At 43.5% G+C, this 21,440-nt stretch overlaps 1 protein-coding gene across 3 annotated transcripts in view; it reads right to left on the reverse strand.

Annotated features, from left to right (window-relative positions):
* Positions 1–21,440, reverse strand: part of pik3cb (phosphatidylinositol-4,5-bisphosphate 3-kinase, catalytic subunit beta) — a 65,383-nt gene that overhangs the window by 37,439 nt on the left and 6,504 nt on the right. Inside the window, exon 2 of one of the 3 annotated variants that reach the window (XM_083985514.1) lies at positions 13,722–13,797. The gene's annotated coding sequence lies outside the window, so the exon portion shown is untranslated. Of the gene's footprint in view, positions 1–97; positions 139–13,717; positions 13,798–21,440 lie in introns of those variants that run through there. The other 2 variants (XM_083985515.1, XM_083985516.1) reach the window with 2 other exon arrangements.

Consider the following 21,440-nt stretch of genomic DNA (forward strand, 5'->3'; position numbering starts at 1 on the left):
CGCATAAGTATTTCTGGAGTGCAACTAAAAACACAGCACACAGATTGGCAGAGATAACTCACACACACACGCACGCACGCAGATAAAGCAATGTAACCTCTCAGATTGGTCGATGCTTGCTCGTTGCTTTAGTGCACAGTCCACTGCAGTGTGTTACAATATGGCTGGATATGAGTGTGTGTTTGTCTGGTTGCTGTGTGGATAGGCGGTCAGCTGGGGCGTGTGTCTGTGTACTGTGGCTGTACACTGTGTGTGTGTGTGTGTGTAATGTGAGTCACTGTTGGAGCAGCACTAGCACTTACTGTATTTAGGAGTGGATGTAGACTGTGGCCGCGGCTGTCGAGAGCAAACACACACTCAGGTACTTTAACGCTGACACACTGCGGCTCGGCTGGTGATGAGACATTTTTGTGTTTGTGACAAATACAAATTTAAAAAAAATCACAGTTACAAGTCGTATTCACCTCAATTTCTTTCATTTCAATCAACGTTACTACACTTTTTGCTGCTTTTAGTTTCACTATTTATCCACAGGGATCAGTTTTAAATGATGTTACAAACAGAATCGTTCCTATTAGAGCCGTTTCCTACGGAAAACAAAGAAGCTTCATGCCTGGAAATCTGGGAATAGACAAGAAAAGAAAGAGGAAGTGCTGCTGTGCAACCAAATCCCCCTGTACCATATTCATTCACATCCAGTAGAGAACAAATTATCTCCATACATTCTGTATCTGAGAGGAAATGTGAATGGAGTAATTGAGTGGGAGCCTGTGTGTGTGTGTGTGTGTGTGTGTGTGTGTGTGTGTGTGTGTGTGTGTGTGTGTGTGTGTGTGTGTGTGTGTGTGTGTGTGTGTGTGTGTGTGTGTGTGTGTGTGTGTGTGTGTTTTTCTTCTGAGTTGGTAGAGTTTGTGTGTGTGAGGCAACCACATCCGGAGAGCTAACAGTGCTCCATCATACTAACCACCTCCAGTGACACAGTGGCAAACGCCCACTTTGCAGACAGGATGCAATGACAGCAGACAGGAAGTAAGTGACAAACAACGACCGGAGCAAAAGTCCCAACCAGTCATTCATAAAAAAAAAATAAAAAAAAAACAGACAAGAAAAAAAAGGGAGGCTGAATCATGTGCCTTCAAATATCTGTTCACAACTCTTTTTTTTTACTCACACACACAACAAAGTTTGTTTATGTAAGCAGCAGTCTGTTAAAGAGAAGCACATTAGAGCAGCGTCTGGAGGTTTGGAGACGGTGCCAGCGATACAGATATAGAAAGGCATGTTGAGACCAAAAAGTGAACTGAGTGACTCCACAGTAACTAGATGCAAAGATGTGAATGAGTGCACTGCAGATTGCTGCTGCATACAGTATTTCCCCCCGCGGGCAGAATTAATTTAGGAAGAAGAAGATTAAAGATTGCATCTGCACAAGTTGCAAATGTCAAGTTACTGGCTTTTAATCATGTTTCAACGGCTGTATGTCTACTAATGTCTGCTCTGGTGGAATACCAGTTTCAATCAATAAGGTTTACTAAATCTAAACACAAGGTAACACTTTATACTATAAGTACACACTATTAAACATTAGTTAAGCATTAATAAATACTGAATTCTTGATTTATAACACATGAATACTCATTAGTATGTAGTTTATACAGTTAGTGCTTATCAATGATGGGTAATACATTTCAACTGTGTTTATAAACTACACACTAATGAGTATTAATATGTTATAAATCAAGAAGTCAGTATTTCATGCTTAACTAATGTGTACTTATTATAAAGTGTTACCAAATACAACTACATATTGTGATCATAATTAGCAATACGATTATATCTAATATTGTGCAGCCTTAGTTTTAGGTGAAAAACAAGTTAACAAGTTAAATACAAGTTCATATTTGCATAGTATGAGTATAGGATAATGTAAATGTATGAATGAATGAAGGTCTCTCCTGTCCACATGTCCACCACTGTCTCAGCAGAGCGGAGACTCGACCCCTCCCTCTCCCTGAACAACCTGACAGTCATTAGCTAAATGACAGAGGAGGTCCGGTCGCACAGCGTCGTTATGACATCACAGTCATTTCCTCATCACGGACAAACATTTCCTGTAATGGATTCTGACATCACCGCGTTTTCACAGTGCTGAGCCAGTGCCACTGCATCACACTGCAGGTTGTAACTCAAGGCGACGTTTGTCACATGGCGATTAATCCACAACGACACAACGATCATATCCAATCCACTGCCTATAGTTACATCACGGGGGACACAGAGAAAAGAGTTACATCATAAGACACAATCTCACACTCACACACACACACACACATTACGGCGTGTCTGAGGGGCTCATGTGACAACAACACATCAAAAACCACCTCGGTCCGTGACATCACATCACGGTGACTCACTGATAGATTGAGACCGTGCGTTGTGACTATATCAGGTCTGAATGACATTAGAGGTCTAATGTGAATTCAATGCTTCTATTTCTGCTGCAGCTGAGCAGAGGAGGAGGAGGAGGAGGAGGAGGAGGAGGAGGAGGAGGAGGAGGAGGAGGAGGAGGAGGAGGAGGAGGAGGAGGAGGAGGATGGAAAGAAGGACCAAAGGAGGGTGAGAAGAGATCCTTCTCATGCACATAAGCATGGCATGAGAGCATTAAATAATCTAACCAGCACTCACTAATGGTGATACAGTGTGAGTGTGTGTGTGTGTGTGTGTGTGTGCAGTTTGCATGATTTAACTGTGATGGTGCGATAGGAAATTAAATCATATCATTCCTGCATGTCTTCACGAAGTTCACGTTTGATCCTCACAAACTTATACAATATCACCGCCCCAGTTCCTAAAATATATTGACGAAAATGACTAATAGAGCTATTGACATGAAATTTTCACCAGATGTCGGCATTAATCCAAGTAATGCACACATACAAAGAAATCCAAACAATGTCCATAAATTAAGTAATGTGTAATAAAGTAAAATGAAACAGGGAATAAGTATTGAACACATGAAGACAAAGAGGTGCAAAAAGGTTTGGAAAGCCAAGAAAGCAGCTGGAGTCTGTCAGTATTTAGAAAGTCATCCTGTCCCCATTAGTGCAAAGTAATGGCTGGTTTAGTCCAAATTGACGCCTATAAAAAGGTTTCTCATCACCAAGGTGTCACACATGAGGCATCCCATGATGGGGAAAAGCAAAGAGCTTCTCAAGACCTTCAGAAACTTATGTTACAGAACATACTGATGGCATCGGTTACAGATGTGTCTGAATGCACCGTTTTATCCATTAGTGCCGTTATCCTGAACTAAAAAGAACAACATTTCAGAGAGACCTGCAATTAGCAGGCACAGTTATAAAATAAAAAACAATGAGTAATGCATTTAACCGCCATGGCCTTGTCTATTGACACGTTCAATACTTATTTTCCCCGCTGTATACTATACACAATATACAGTATAGGAAGAATGTCACAAAATGTTCACCACGAATGTATTGAACACACTGATTCTCACACTTGAAAATGTTTCCATGGAAACATTAGGAGGTCACAACCAGAACGAACTTTAGACATGCACTACTGTACAGTATATCCAAGAACATGCCGTCGGGGACATTGTGCAGTGTGCAGTACGATATGTCCCGACTGTACAAGTGCTGAGTGTGGGATTCGTCCTGCAGCGTGGTGATGACTCCAGACAGAAAGGCAGATTCATAAGAACTGGTCCAGCAGACAGTCTGCCCCCCTCCCCAAACCGCCCCACATACACATACACAGACCCTGACCTCAACATCATGTCTGGGATCCCAGGAAGAGACAGAGGACACACACACTCACTCACTCACACACAAACACACAAGCACTTCATAAATCCACAGAACAACTGTGGTTGATTCCCTGAGATACTTGGAACAACAGACGTCCTGCAGCTACAGCACCGAGTGAAGTGTCGTCACAGCAACTCATGTTTTTATTTCCTGTCCAATGCAAAATGGAGCAATTCAGCCTCCAAGCCATCACCACCACCATCATCAGCAGCATCATCACCATCATCAGCAGCATCATCACCATCAGCAGCAGCATCATCACCATCAGCAGCAGCATCAGCATCATCACCATCGTCATGAACTGTTTTTTTCATATGGAAATTTCATATGAATGAATGAATACGTTTGTATATCATGTATTAATTCTTTATCGTTTGATCCAATCTGCTATTAAACTGCCTTAACACAATGAATTTCCACTTTGGTGGATTAATAATAATAATTTTACATGTGACATGTTCAAATTATACATTCAATTGTACATTACATTCACCACGCTATGAGATAATAACGGGTTGTTTTAGAGGCAAATGCAGAGACTGCTTGCTGAAAAACTGCCCCCGATGGCAACGCGCATCAGAGGTTTTGCATGAATTTACCTCTAAAACAACTCTGTCTGGTAACGTTCTGTTATTATCTCATAGTGTGGTGAATGTGCAGGTCACAACTTGTCCACCAGAGCGTTTTGGAGTTGTTGGATTGTGTATTTGATGAGTTTGATGAGGGAAACCAAGAAATCCCATCAACCTCCGTAGCGTAGCTCTGAGCAGCTCACGGCTCTGCTTCGCCGATCTAAAAATAGCTTGCACCGACAATTAAAGGAAACGAACCTACTCCTAAAACTATAGGGATTGTGGCAATGGGCCGATTTGCCAAAATGTTGAACTATCCCTTTAAGTTCAATGAAAAATGAAAACTGTTTTATTGTGTTTCTAGGGGACCTGAGTGAATCCACCGAGGTTATATGTGTTTGCACATTACTAGAAACACACACGTACATGTTTTTAAACTGAATTTATTTCAGTAACTCCCCTGTGTGTGTGTGTGTGTGTGTGTGTGTGTGTGTGTGTGTGTGTGTGTGTGTGTGTGTGTGTGTGTGTGTGTGTCCCACCGCCCACAGTTGCTGTCTGTACTCCACACCAGTTGTCTAGTTGTGTTGCATCAGTAACTGTGACTTTAACAACTGGTGGAAAACACCTGCAGTGACATCACAGACTGGTGCCTTCAGCGGCGCGGTGAGGTGAACTGCAGAAAACCCAATCAGTCATCGCTTTTGAAAAGAGAACAAGGCGATGACCTTTTTTTTTTTCTCCTCTCTTTTTTTTTTTTAAACAAAATCCGTCTCCTAGCAACTGTGCTCCCTCGAGATAATGCTGAGCTTGACGTAAACGCAGAGCAAATTATGAGCTAAACTTCCCATGTCAAAAACATGATCTCACAGGTTCCTGTTGCAGGCGGGATGAGTCTGAACGTGCCCCGGACAGATCGTCCACACTCGACTCGACCGTGTCGTCGTGCATGAGAGCACAAGAGCAGGTGTGTGTAGTAACAACAGCACAGTCATTTCCACCAGGGCTGAGTCATGAGGATGGACTGTACTGTCACTGCGTGTGTGTGTGTACACTCAGTTACAAGTTTTTATTAAGTAAACAGAGCATTAAAGCTAGCCTGGCTCTCGCCAGACCCTTGTAGTTCCGCAAAGCTCCACCAGAGGCGCTACGCTCAGCTTCACACAAGGGTCTGGACTCGAGGCCAATGCAAACTTCTTCCCCGGAGCAAAAAATAATGAACCAATCAGGATCGCCGGGCGGGACTTTCTGAGGTGTGAGGTAGCGCTGAAGCGACTGTTTGAGTCAAACAACAATGGCGGCTCGCAGTGAGTGGCTGAAGTAGCACGTCATTCAAGATAACGGACAAGTGGTTTATCCAATCACATACAAGATTTTTTTTACAAGGCCCCGCCTTCTGAAATGAATCGCCTATGGAGCAGTCCCAGACCCTTGTGTGGAGCTCAGCGTAGCTTTGCGGAACTACAAGGGTCTGGCGAGAGTCAGGCTACATTAAAGCCTCCTGCGGGCGAAATAGGAAATGGTGCAATCCTCCTCAGGGTGGGTGTTTGAAATCGTATTCTTATTTCTACAGTATATAGAGTAGGTTTAAACCCCTGGACGGTTGTTTTTGCCTCTTTTGGGAGGGTCCAAGTCGGACCCCTTTCCTTCCCCCATCCCCTCTGTAATTGAAACCTGATTATAACTTTCCTGAATAAGAGCAGTTACATGACTAACATGATGTGACATTGACTTCTTGTCCATTAGTGGAACAAATTCTGGACTCTGTTAATTCTTTCTTCTTCTTCTTTTTTTTTTTTTTTTTACAGAAGTTAATGAACGTTCATGTTGCTCAACGACATCTTAATGTTTGCATACTTAATGGAAATATGATACAACCAAGCCATTCAATGGAACTACTCAACATATCTTTTTTCTGAGGAACTGGAAAATTCACAAACCACCACCAGTACGCCAGAACAGAAACAACTGGATGACAGACTTCTTCCAGTATATCGATGCAGAGTTCAATCCTGACTGACTATCTATGTATGAATATGGACTAAATGCCTCAGGGACTGTCACTAGAGAACATAGATAATAAAATAAAAACCAGACAATAAATTAAATACTCATATAATGTGTATATTATTTGTTATGAAGAGAGTCTGCATAATAAAAAGTGGATTATGAGTTCATCTCATTAGCTGGTCTGTATGATGAGGAAGGGGGGGTGATGAGTGGGAGTGGATGGTGTGGGAGAGGGGGGGGGGGGGGCATATCAGATGTGCAAGTGTGATTTTCCACAGAGGCCGATTCACAACAGAAGAACACAAGAAGCACACAGGCTGCACACACACACACACACACACACACACACACACACACACACACACACACAGAGGGATGAATGTGGATCTCTATCCATGACTCAGACTTTTCTCACCTCCCTCAGAGATGAGAAGGAAAACAGGGGGAGATGAGGAGGAGGAGGAGGAGGAGTGAATGTGTCAGAAGGAGGATACAGGGTGGAGGAGGAGGATTATAGACGGAGAGAGGTTTCTGACGGCATTCAATATGAAAAACACAAACAAAAACAACGGATGAGGCACCGACTAGACGACGGTATACAGGTGGAAACAACGGAGTGAGAGGTCGTGACAACAGCGAGCAAAGTAAAACAAAGTCATTTGTGAGGGATAATGAGAGAGAGAGGGAGAAAGAAGAAGGGAAGGAAGGAGGGAAAGAGAGGGAGAGAGAGATGGAAAAGGCGAAGTGTGATACAATGTGTGACTGTAGTGGGTGGACCCACCCGACCGGGCTGCGTGTCCACAATAAGCCTCTGTGTTTTTGGCAAGTGTGTGTGTGTGTATGTTTGTATGTGGACGTGCGTGCCAGTGAGGACAGTCCCGTGCCCGACACAAACACTGCCCTTGTGTTGCCCTTGCTTGCCCCCATCAACCCTCACAACCAACCAACCAACCCCCCCTTCCCCCTCCCTACCCTAAAACATTTCTCTCTCACACACACACACACACACACACACTGAGCTCCAGTAAAAACAAAAAAAAACACAGAGGCTGCAGGGGGCAACAAGGTCACATGGCGCCGGTCACACAGCAAACCCCCCCTTATCCTACCCCCCCACACACACACAGGAGGTATTAAAGGGATAGTTCAACATTTTGGCAAATCGGCCCATTGCCATAATCCCTATAGTTTTAGGAGTAGGTCGTTACCTTTAATTGTCAGTGCAAGCTATTTTTAGAACGGCAGAGCAGAGCCATGAGGTGCTCAGAGCTACGCTACGGAGGTTGATGGGATTTCTTGGTTTCCCTCATCAAACTCATCAAATACACAATCCAACAACTCCAAAACGCTCTGGTGGACAAGTTGTGACCTGCACATTCACCACGCTATGAGATAATAATGTAACGTTATGAGACAGAGTTGTTTTAGAGGTAAATTCATGCAAAACCGCTGACACACGTTGCGTTCAGGGACAGTTTTTCATCAAGCAGTCTCTGCATTTCCCTCTAAAACAACTCTGTCTTGTAACGTCTGTTATTATCTCATAGCGTGGTGAATGCGCAGGTCACAACTTGTCCACCAGAGCGTTGTGGAGTTGTTGGATTGTGTATTTGATGAGTTTGATGAGGGAAACCAAGAAATCCCATTAGCCTCCGTAGCATAGCTCTGAGCAGCTCGCGGCTCTGCTCCGCCGTTCTAAAAATAGCTTGCACCAACAATTAAGGGTAACAAACCTACTGCTATGACTATAGGGATTATGGCAATGGGCCAATTTGCCAAAATGTTGAACTATCCCTTTAAGTATATTCCACAGCGTGGGCTCTGCAGCTGGAGGTGGTGGCGGCTTACTCATACCTTCAGTAGCTCCCATACACCAACACACAAGTCCACTGGGGTCAATGCTGAGCACATGTAAACAAGCTGCTTTTCCAGTCTGAGCTCCACAGCGGTGCAACGGTAAACACTCACACACACACAGTCACACACACACACACACTCACACACACAGCGGCAGCTATTCACACACCTCATGTTGACTATACCGTCACTGAAAGGCGAAGGTCTACGCAAACTATTACCACAACCACATTATCATTATTCAAAGCGAGCTGTGATACCGTACACACATACACACACATGCCACACAGACATGAGGAAGCCAACACGTATGCAAAGCGGCCTTGCCAATCTGATTCTGCGAAACAGGAAATGAAGAAGCAATTCAACACAGGCAGAGTCACACATGCACACACACCTCATTTCTCTTCCTCTGTCTTGACTCAATATTGTAACAAAAATAAATCCCGCTCTTCTATAAATAAATACACTTGACATCATCATAATCAAACCAAAGAGACTTGATCTATTTTGAATACCAGTCTCACACGCCTCCTCCTTCCCCTTCTCCTTCTCTTCTCCTCCCTCTTTCTTTCTTTCTGTCTTTCTTTCTCTTTCTATCTCTGCTTCGACATCCAGTGACAGCAGGTGACAGGCAGGCCGACTGGAGGTGGGCCGGTTATGGTTCTTCCTGTTTTGATGTGGGGCAGGATTGCGCACCAGCAGCTGCTGTGTGAGGGTGACATAAGGATTAGCCTTTGTTCCATTTGACACAGACAACAGCTTCTTTTTTTTTTCTCCTTCTTTTCTTTCGGTCTTTCTTTTTCAAAAGGACAGCGGGAGCTTTCCTCGGAAACTCTGACAAAGAGGAAACAATGAGCGGCTATCATTAGGGAGTCAACATGTTGCAGACACACTTCACACTTTTATTTTCCCTCTTGAGGCCAATTTCTTTTTTCCACTAAAGACAATATTGACCCGTCTTGTGACTACATCTACTTCATTACTGTAAATTATTGCTTTCCTTTTTTAATTGTGTGACATCAGAGGTTAACAACAACAACTGGTTGTTTGCTTGATTAATCATTTCCTTAAAAGCACTTTTGGTATTTCTAGTTTAACATTTAACAAAAATAAATGTTATCTCAAAGACTTCTGTGTTATGCTCCAGCTAAGACTCGGCTCCATCCCATAAGCTGGTGCAGCCTCCAGTCTGACTCTGACATGAGAGGGTGAAGCAAAGGAAAACAAGAGCTGACACAGCCGGAGACGGCTCTTAGTGAGTCAAAGGATGAAGATGACAACTATTTTTATGCTAGTGCTGCTAACATTGGCCATATAGCTATATTAGCTATAGCTAATACAATAATAGAAATACCCTGTATACTGCTTTTCTTCATCTGATCTGCTGCGTCACTAGAAACGCATCAAACACGTAGCGCATGTTCACCCCTCCCTCATGCTCCCCTCCTTCCCTCCCTCCCACATGTCAATCACTGGTGCAAGGAAAAAGACAACTTGTGTGCAACAACTTATCCCGCTGCTTCTAAGCCTCTTGAGATGAACACAGACAGGACCAGAAACATCACCAAAGCAACTGGCATCTAGTCTAAATTAACTGTGTAAACCAACATTGATGTTACAGTAGTTTCTTGTTTTGTTTTGTTTGTAATAGTTGTCAGTTGTCAAGTGCAAGTTTTTTTCCCTCTGGAATAAATGAATGGCATTATAACACTCCTAATGCACTTGTTTAATTTTATATTCTATTTTTTTTTTTTTTTACTTTTATAACACAAGACAGATTTTAGTTATACATTCAATAGTGTCTGTTGTACCGAAACCGTACCGAACCGTGACCCCTGAACCGAGGTACGTACCGAACCGTGACTTTTGTGTACCGTTACACCCCTAATCAGTGGGTTTTTTTTTCTTGTCGATAGTCATGCAGGAACTACAGCTCCAATAATGCTTTGGGAGATGCAATAAGTTTCTCTGAAGGTTTTTGCTTCAGCCTTGAACTTTTAGTGTAGTAAGCAATCCTTAAAAGTTTCAAAAGTAATATTAAAAAAGTCTTCAGAAAACACTACATTAGAATATTTAAGTCAGATTTTACTCCAAAAAGTGTGTCTATTGACACAAAGCGAGGTAATCAGAAGCTTTAAATGATCTGAAGGTGCCTCCGTTTCCCCTTGTAAACAGGTGTTTGTGTCGGCCTGTGCTGCTACATAGAGCTGCTGTCAGTGATAAATGGGCCAAAGGACAAAGCCACAATTACTAATTTCCTGTTTCCGGACCTGAACTTGTCTCTTTAATCTCACAATATCTTTTGTCTGTCGTCTCTCCTTTCACACAGCCTCTGCACCTTGCACCTCACAGTATGAAATCCCCAGGTCTATGTTTATTTCTGACAGGTAGGCTTTACTGCTGCTGCCACCTCTGGCCTCATTTTTAACCACAATGTGTTTTTTTTTTATTAAAAATGTCACAGAAAACAAGAGTTCAGAAAAGCATCGACTGGGCCGATCTGAGAGGTTGTTTAAGGTCAGTAGCACGACTCTCCGCAATGACGCTCAAAATTGGGAAGTTTGAAAATAGATTTAAAGGAAACCCCGGCCGGTCACAGACACATACACACACATGTACTCACTACTCAGCCTTCACAGCCACTCATTAAATCATGAAACAGTTGAAGAGGCTGCAAAGAAATGAACAAAAATAACACAGAGCTGCCGAGAATGTCGCGGGGACGGCTCCCACACACACACAGGCGATTTTTCATCCCTTGCTGGCATCATCTTGCCAAACCAACCATTTATCTCCCTCATAAACAAAAGGGCCACACATTGGCACTGAATGACAAACAAAGACACACACGAGCCGTGGCTCCACACATATCATCTGGTTGTGGAGGTGACAGCGTTTCTGGGAACACTTAGCTGTGGTGAATGACATGCTAATGTCCTCCTCTTCAGATTATACATCCATCCATCTGTCCACGCTGCCCGACTCTGCACACACACACACACACACACACACACTGCACTGCTGCAGCTTCCCTTTCTGTTTGACTATTAATATAAACACACACGAGCCACTGCTGGACACAGGAGTCAATGGCACAGACAGAGACAGACGGACACATCCGCTGATTTTTTGCAGACACAATATAAAATCACAGGCATGTAAACTGCCCTTCTTTACCCTCCGTCTATTATTAGGTAACTGTTGCAGTGCTTGTGCTATTGTCCGGCGAAGGATAATAATACACAACCAGTGTAATACCTCGGGCAGCAAGGTCAATGCCATGGGGATAATGCCACCCGAGCACACGGCTAAGAATGCACCAAAGGGCAGGGCTTCCTACGATTGTGTTAGCGGAGAGGTTTCAGCCTGATGCTGCTAATATAATGCTGCGCGCTAACCAGGAGAAGCCGCGTGATGACCATCAAAACTCCTCCTGCTCACGGTGATAACGCAGCGCAGCGTTGGCGGGACGATCAGAGCAGAGCATAAATAATTGGATGAGGCTATTTTTCCACATTTGAGTAGGCGTGAAAAGGAAAGAGAGAGAAGGGGAGAGGAGAGGGGAGGTTGTGCAGAGAGCGCAGGTGGGAGGCATCTGTACTGATTATTGGTGCTTATTGGCCACTGATCGCAGGAAATGTGGTCATTACGCTGATGGATGTCAGAGCTGCACCTGTGCAACCGCATCTCCGGAGGCATCACACCTGATGCATGTGACAGGACCGTGGAGGTAGGAGACGGTGTTTACTCCACCAGGTTGCTATGATGGCACGCACTCACTGGGAAGAAGTGCAGGAAGTAAAAGTCATGACCGTTTTCACTTTTAATTAATTAGTCGACTATTTCCCAAATAACTTTTTAAAGATTGAATAAAGAGAATGAGCAGAATACCACTATAAAATAATAGAAAAAAATAATTCCAGCAGTTGGTGGCCAGATCAAGCACAGAGGAGAAGAACTATGCAGGATATTTACTTTACGTTTCATTTTTACCGTCATTAAACAGCTTTGGACTAATTGAGATGTTAGATAAATGACCTGAACTTGTTACACCAAGATTGGAGGCTCCTTCCACATTGTGGCTGAAAACCAAACCTGCGATCAGAGCCTCTGACCCGGTGTCACAGCTCTCGTCTCAGTGGAAAAGAAAGAAAAAGCTCTTGTCTCGGTTGCACCGTGAGTCCGCGACACTTGACGCGTCCCATAAACCATAATCTCTTGCTTATGACAGATAAGACGAGACGAATACACACATCATAACATGTATGATAATCTATCGATCCACTGAGTGATGATAAAAGGCTTCGTTGAAAACAAATGCACGCGACCGGGAGGAGGCTTAGCAAAACAGCTGAGAAGTGAGCCCCAATGGCGGCTACTGGCTTGTACGAGGTAAACAGGAAGTCATTGTCGAACTCATCAAAATTTCTTAAATTATTTAATTCAGAGAAAATATAATATTTTATGGAAAAGCAATAGGCTACTTGCCCTCTAAATGCCCCATGGATGTATTACTTTTGAAAAAATAGAGCTTTTAATGAGCATTCTCCATATTCAACCTTTAATTACTATAGAAAGAGAACTGATTATCATACTTGTTGCAGATTAATGCAAAGAGAAATTGTGATGAGTGATGAGCTCGGCTTCACTTAATGAGCAGCAGAGTTGCACACTGCTCTTGGCGATGACTAATTGGGTCAGTAGTGCTGAGAGTGCCACGGTTCAGTGCTTTAACAGTTAAATTTACACTACCACTCATCCAATCACCACATCTGTTCTAAAAAAAGGGCTCTGCTGATCAGCTCACTGGGCGACTCCACTCCCCACAGTGAGGGGTAAAAACGGGCATCGGTAGTACGGCCACTTCACTGGTGCACGAGGGACACACAGTGCATCAGGATGGGGGCAAACAAGTGCACATACCTGTTTATATGTGTAAACACACACGTACGCTGCTGCTCATTGTTGCCTGCATGAACTGTTACATAAAAAGTACAAAGTCCTGTGAAAAGGTGGCACCAGGTAAAAGACTTGTTATAAGGAAATGAAGTCAGACGAGCCACAACTGACCAAAAGCTGTCATGACACCAAAACACACAACAACAACAACAACAACACCACAGGAGCTTTTCCGTAACGTGCCGACAGTGATGCAGTGCAATGGTGTAACGCTGATCTCTGATGTGAAAGTAACGCACGCTGGCCGGCTTCCAATCCACACATTCCCCGCCTGTCAGAACGAGGCCTACTCTCCCAGATTCCAGCTAAGTCACCGCTCCATTCCTCCTCTCCCACTTTCACGCACACATAGAGAGAGAGAGAGAGGGAGAGACACGCACACACATGCACAAACGGCGAAATCACAGGTAAAGTAGGTCATGATAACAAGATACAGCACGCTTTTCTCACACTCTCACACATGCAAGTGCAAGAGTTTTTTTTTTTTTGTACCTACTATTTCCTAAAGTCTTTTATTTCCTGTTCCTCTGCTCCTCACTGGGGGCGTCTGGATAGCTTCTGGGACACTGCATCTGATGGTTGGAGAGAGAGGACAAAACAAACTGTTAAGGAGTAGGAGGAGGAGGAGAGGGAGGGAGGGGGGGGGGGGGGATGTGGGAATATCTGTGTTCATACTGTGCAAAGACGACGGTTTAAGAGACAATGAATAACTGTAAAAAATGCATGAAAAAGTGACTGGAGACGGAGAAGTGAAAGATAACAAGACGAGGTTTACTCAGTGAGAGGCTGTGGATCACCTGATGTCACCTCCCACTCACTCAAGGGGCCCCCGCTTGGTCCCGTCATTCGAGATAAGACAACAGAAAGAACAGAGCGCTCAAAGTGCCCCCTCTGACCCCCCCCCCCCCCCCCCTCTCTCACTCTCCCTCCCTCCACCGTCCCTCTGCCTCCTCTTTCTCTGGTATCTAATCTTTCGCTCCACTCAAGGTTAGAGCGGAGACGATATTAGAAATCACTGAGTGTTCATCTGGGAGGAGTTGCTTTGTTTGTTATTTTTATCCCCATCTTGGGAAAAACTGAAAAAATAAAAGCTGTCATCACTGAAAGAAATGAAAAAATAAACAAATGCATTCAGAACGACACATTGTGAAACTTGGAGTGAAGAAAAAAAAGCGTCTGATTCAGTTTTTCATCAGGTTTCCCAGGAAAGTGACGGCATCCAACTGAGCTGCAGGGAATAACAACCCCAAAAAATATTAGCACAGCTGCAATGAACCAAACTGTGATTACTGTAAGTTTGTAACTGTGATGTTTGTCATCGTTATCTTGCGCAAACTCGAGCTGACACTCAAAACAGACTTTACATATTCACTGCAAGTGAAGTGATTAAAAAAAACAACAGAAAAAACAAGCGAGTGGAAGTGAAACGTAGATGTGAATCACTCCTAATAGAAACTCAAGAGTCTCATCGACTCGGTGTTGAATCCTTTTAGCACCAACATTAAAAATAAAAGAGACACAACACTTGATTTTTCCTGCAGCTTATGTTGCATTAAAGTGGAAGTCCTTTATAGGAAATCTAAGTCTCCAAACTATGTGCAGAATTTAAGTTTTATACAGTATTCACCTATCAATGTGTATGTGTCCTATAGTGTTAATATTTCACTTATCACCTGTGAAATTAACTTAAGGTTAAACTCATTCATCTTCAATAACAACTATTGCTAAAGCCACATATAATAATTAGTCAATTTACTGATCAAAAAACTGAGCAACTTGAATCATACATATGACAGAAAACAGAAGATATTTGAGCTCTGGTTGGTTGTTAGAGAAAGCTGAGAGTCTCTCTGGTTAATTAAACTAGGCATGGTTCACCATCTTCTGACATCCAATACGCAAACTGATGGTTTGATTTATTCTGAAAATAGGTAGATGAATCAAAGCAGAAGTACAGTAAGTGATATATTTGTGTTAATATAAGTCTTAAATAGTTCTATCTTCCGACAGCAATCACTTACATAGAGTGTTTGGACTGAAACACGGGTCTGTCAGTCACTCTGCTCTGCTCTGAGCCGAGGAGAAAACTTTTCTTGTATCCTACAATTTTTATCCAATGAGGAGAGAGAACGGCATGCAGGGCTGTGTGTGTGCAAGCCAAGGGATGCACCTGAATGTGGTGACGTAGGGACGAGGACTGTTATGGTGCATTCAAGGCAACCCGTAACTCGTGTTTTTCCGACCTGTGAAGTCGTACCAGTTCGATCTGGTACGAGTTCACGGGTCAGAAGTTACGAGTGGCCGTTATAGTGACTTTCACAGGTATAACAGGTCGGAAAAACACGAGTGGGTTGCCTGGAACGCTACAAAGTCGTAAGTTGTGACTTGAAGCTGTAATTTACGGTTTCAAAAGCCTGACTGGAACGCAGCATTAGCCAAAACGACCGGATCGCTTACTTCTGCTTCAAAACTGTATATAATCTTTACTTCAAGCCCTATAAACATCAATAATATAGATATATTTATCTCTAAATGATTGTTTTTAATATAAACGTCTGCTATTCATTTCATTTTGTAAATACTTGTGATGGATTGAGTCAACGGAAAAGATAATTTGCTATTGCGTCACTGAATTTGTGGTCATACTGTACGTCTCACATACTGTAATAAATCAATACGAGTCAATAAAAGCCTAATTTATGCGAGAAGGCAACAACATGAGCTGGAGATGGAGCCGGAAGCCAAGGACGTGACAAAGTTCCCCGAGGCCGTCCATACTGTAGGCCGTCCTCTCCATCATCATCATCATCATCATCATCATCACCGCCACCATCTGCCCTCAGTTCAAAGAGCTGCGTCTATACAGGCCGCGAGATGTAAACGTGGCCTCATGGTAAACTAATATACAGTAGGGCAAAACCATGAAAACACACAGCGAGGGCCCATAAACGCAGATGACACGCAACGCACACACACGCTCTGATTGAGGCCAGTCAACTTCCTGTTTTTCCCCCGGTGGTCAAGATGCTCTATCTTGTTTCGCAGGGCGTGACAGACCGGAGCCTCGCACAAACAACAACCGTGGTGAGCGAGTCGTCGTCGGACATGTTTGATGTTTGATGTGAAGAAGCAAACAGCGTTTTTATCATATTGCATTAAAAGCAGGGTCAAGGGTAAATTTCATAGGAAGGGGGTGAGATCCTGGTTTTCATCAGGGCTCAGATCGTGACAATTATTTTGCGGTGAAGTCCACACACACACACACAAACACACACGAGACGGAGAAACTGCACGTGGAAAGTTCCAGGAAGTGTGCTGTTTAACAGAATGATAAAAATCGCAGGCCAGAGACAGTCAATGTTTTACTCCCGTCTGAAATCAGCTCAAAGCATCACATGATCCGCACCACTGTGAGTGTGTGCGAGTGTGTGTGTGTGTGTGTGTGTGTGTGTGTGTGTGTGTGTGTGTGTGTGTGTGTGTGTGTGTGTGTGTGTGTGTGTGTGTGTGTGTGTGTGTGTGTGTGCTACAGTGAATTTTAAAGTGACTGGGAGAGCAGCAGAGACAGAGGGTTCAGTATAGAGCGGCCCGGCGATGACGTGTTTGCTGCAGGGTCGACCCCAAAGTTAGCTTTGCCGCGGTTCTGTGGAAATGACTCTCCACTGTAACATCAATGGGGATTTTTTTTTTTTTTTTTTTGAGGGGGGGTTGTTTCTGTGTTTCTGGGCTGAGGCTGAAAATAATCTGATTAATCACAGATCATAAAAAACAGAGTGGCTAGTGACAAATGATTATGAAGCCATGGGTTTTCAGGCTTATTGCTCTCACCAGCGTTTCTTTTTCAAGAAGAGGGATATCCACATTTCCAGGAATACTTATCTAATTGAAGTATTAATTCATAAAAAACAGTAATGAAAATGATTTGCTAAGATGCTGATATGCCATGACAAAAAAATGCACATCTTAATGGATGTGCATTTTAAAGTGTTTTAACATCAACTCAACAACAATATTCATATTACATGAGACAGTCTTGACACAAATATGGTCGATTTATAAATGACCAAAAGCATAAATGCAACTTTTATCAGATGGAGGCTAAAGCTACAACAAAGATCACATTCTTTAGGCCTATTTTAAAACCTGCAATAAAAACAAAAAGCTCCAATTGGGAAAAACCATAAAACTGTAAATCTACCGTGAAATATCATTACTGAACACAGCGTAAGAGCGAGAGTTTAGAGGCTTTAATGGGTCATAATGCTTCAATTATTTTTGCCACAACCCCGATCTTAGTCAGTCTCTGACTCTAAAGGTCTCACGTATTATGTTTCCTGTGTTTTATTTGAATTGTCGATATAAATACATAAAAAGACATATTTGTGGTTTCAAGAACCGAACACCATCTCAGTCTAGTTTTACATCTCCTCTCTGGAGCTTTCACATTTCACATATATAGGTTATATATTATTTTTATAAGTCTACACCTCTGAGTAACTAAATCCTGCAAGGCTGGACAGTAAATATTTCGTTGTGACATCACAAAGTCACAAAAAATCCTAACGGCTCGTCTTCAGGCGCAATTTCTGAAAGTGTGGGTTTTTCTGTGGACTGAGCATGTTCATATTTTCACAGAATTAACACAGAACAAAAAAACAAAACAAAAACAACAAAAAAATCTCTCTTAACACAACATTATTTGACTGTGTTTTCAGATTCAGATTCAGTCAGGACCACTGCACCACTGTCTGAGGAATAACAACTCTGGGAAAACAGTTTCCAGCACAATGCACAAAGTAGTGGTTGTGGTGACGTTAGCTTCAAGGACCAACTACGCAAACAAAAAGAAAGCACACACACACACACACACACACACTCTCTCTCTCTCTCTCTCTCGGCTTCAGTGCCTCCCCCTCTTAAATTGTTGTCAGTCTTATCATTGTACTAACTAGACTAACTTTCATATGACTTTCTATCTCTCTCTCTCCTTCTCCACACACCAACACACACTCTCTCTCTCTCTCTCTCACACACACACACACACACACTTCCTCTCCTCCACCCATCCTCCGTAGCAGGAATGAGAGGAATGCACAATCCTAAAATGACTGGGGGCCTCATCAGCAGACAAAGCTCTCACTCACCTTGGGGCACATTCAGTACACACACAAACACACACACACACACACACACCCCATGCCAACAAACATGCCCTCCATGTCATTTCCATCTCCTGCCTGGGTCATGTGGGTCAGTCACCAGGGGACCATCATGCCTCGTCTCCTCATAAATACCTCTAACTTCATTACGAGCCTCAGGCTGTAACGGGCAGCTCCTTTTGTAAACAGGTGGTTTTCCAGAAGGGGTTGCATAATAAACCAAAAATCCCTCCAGAGGACACTCCCTGTCCCAGAAACTCTCTATTTCTCTCAAATATTCACTGCAAGATGAGAAATATGTTTGATAAGTGAAATATGTTCTGACTCCTCTAAATCAAGTCTATTCGAGACAATTTAGTTCAAATACTTAAAAGTGCAAGTGAGAGGAACGTCGTAGCACATTTCATGCGCTCCCCCGAAACCGAGTGCGGTCTGAAGGGCCACTGCATTTGACCATGCGTCATCAGTGGCTCACTGTAAACAAAAGAGCACTGTCCCTCCATTTCTAAAAACAATACCCTCCCACTCATTAGCACTGTGTGATGTTTATGACCCTCCGTCACAGAGGAGCATGATGAGCAATGAGCGAGTTTTTACTGCCATCAAAGCGAAGTTATGGGCTGAATAGAAAAGTACACCGAGTCTCTAAATCACTTCAGCTATCTGTGCTGTGTGTGTCTGTCTGCCCAAGGCCTTTAACCACTTCTTCACCTCATCTCTCTTTATTTAGCGACTTGCTTCAATCTCTATTTATAGCTGCTGATGTGAGGCTGCCCTCAGGTGGGTGGGTGGACGGACCCTGTGAGTCTGTGTGTTTGTTCTCTGAAGTTTCCCCCCCTCAGACGCTGTAAATCAGTTACCTTCCGGCTGCCCGGATGAGCAAAGGTCCATCTCGGGTTGTAGACGCTACAGCAGCTGATCGCTTTAGAGGACAAACAACACACAACAAACACAAAACTGTCACAAGCTACGGCAAACAGACGGTTAGCGAGAGGTAAACGTAACGCTGTCCAGACGTGTTGACGCTTGTGAGGACAGCAGGAAGTTGGATGTAATATTCAAAATGTTATTGTGCACTAAACAAGTCAGACACAGCAGAACAGCGAGTACTATATATTGTGCATACTGTGGACTTCCTGTGTACATTGGGCCAACATTTTCTGCATAAGTCTGCAGAAAATGTTTTTTTTTTTAAGTGCATCTGTGAGGATTCCCAGACATCCAGGCTCCCTCCGACTATCCATGGCCACTAGACCAGGTTGTAGGTAACTTGAGGATGTTTCAGCTCTGATGTGAGCCAAGAGGCCTGGATCTGCTGGGGAGTTTCAGGCGTGTCAAGTCCATGGATGTCAGTCTAGATTCGTTAGCGCTCCTGGCTGTCAGTACATCTACATGAGAAAACCAACTTATTGCCTTAATCCGACTAACTGGACAACTGAGTGCATGTAAGCGCGTTAGTCCGACTAATATTGAAGTTCTCCGACTCCGATTAAGACACCCAGATAATGCGATTGGTGTCGTTTGACTTTCTCTGGCATGTATACGCCTCAATTGGAGTTTAAGACCCCAGAATAAAAACATCTAAGAAAGCCGGTGGCAGAAGCTGTTGTTGTACTGTTATGGCTACACCATGACCACGAGGGATAGCGTGCACCTTATCTGCACAAGAAGTAACACGCACATTATGTACGAGATGAACAAAGCCGTACGATTAACCATCTTGCTGTTGTTCGAAAATGCCGGTCGGTCTGCCGTCTGGCTGATAGGCCAACCGGAAAAGGAGCCGTGTTAACCCGCTGAACTGACGCATAATCGACAAATGGTGTTGCGGAGGAGGACACGTTCTCGTCAGTTATTCAATTTTCTCAGTTGCATGTAAACTGGGACAAGGACAGAAGTCCGATTGGACGCCAAAATTGAATTTTGAGCATAGCTCCATTAAGCTGTGCATGTAAACGTACAGTACTGAGTGTTGTTACAGTTGCTGGGGTCACCTGAGGCTTGAGTGTGGAATCGCTGTTAAACATCCTGGAGACTTAACTCCCGTTTACAACTCTTTGTGTCCTCTAAGGAGTGTGGATTTTCCCTTGGGGGGTCGGTAAACTACTGAGTTCAGACCTGAGAGGTTAGCTTGCACCTGAGGGAGAGGGGACATCCCTTCAGCATGCATATTTCACGCAGAAAGGAAGGATTAGTGTTTCCCCTCTGATTCGTTTTTTTCCAGCAGTGATGTGATTGGCTGTGTGTGTGTGGCCATTCAGTCCAGTATCACACATGCTGCACGCTGTCATGTGCACCCCAAATGACAGGCACACACAGAGAGAGAGAGAGAGAGGGGGCAGGGCCACTAAAAATGTTATTGGTCAGACTGACTGACATTTTGTAATGTTAAAGTAGAGGAACCATCTCTCAGGACGTCTGTGGAGATTTAACAACCCGTTACAATTGGCCTCAAGTGACTCCAGCAACTGTTAACAACCGTTTTTACAGCCAGCAGCACCAACGAACCATTAGTGACCTTTATACTGACCCCACAGAGGATAAATGCCTCAGTCAGAGCTGAAGACGCCTCTTGGATCTACATCCAAGTCCAGTTTCCCTCAACTCATCTCTTTAAAAAGCAGTTTACAGTCCCAATGGTCTCTATCTATAAGCCCATTCAGTTCATAAGCAAATAAAAATGGTTACATGCATTAACATGTACCTAGTTTTTACTAGTAACAAACATTCGTGTTTAAAGGGATATTTAAACATTTTGGCAAATGTTATCTAATAGTAATCTATAGTTTTAGGAGTAGATCCGTTACCTTTAATTGTCGGTGCAAGCTATTTTTAGAACGGCGGAGCAGAGCCGCGAGCTGCTCAGAGCTACGCTACGGAGGCTCATGGGATTTCTTGGTTTCCCTCATCAAACTCATCAAATACACAATCCAACAACTCCAAAACGCTCTGGTGGACGAGTTGTGACCTGCACATTCACCACGCTATGAGATAATAACAGAACGTTACCAGACAGAGTTGTTTTCGAGGCAAATTCATGCAAAACAGCTGATGCGCGT

The sequence above is a fragment of the Trachurus trachurus genome, assembly GCF_905171665.1.
Source record: "Trachurus trachurus genome assembly, chromosome: 13".
In the NCBI taxonomy this organism is placed as follows: domain Eukaryota; kingdom Metazoa; phylum Chordata; class Actinopteri; order Carangiformes; family Carangidae; genus Trachurus; species Trachurus trachurus.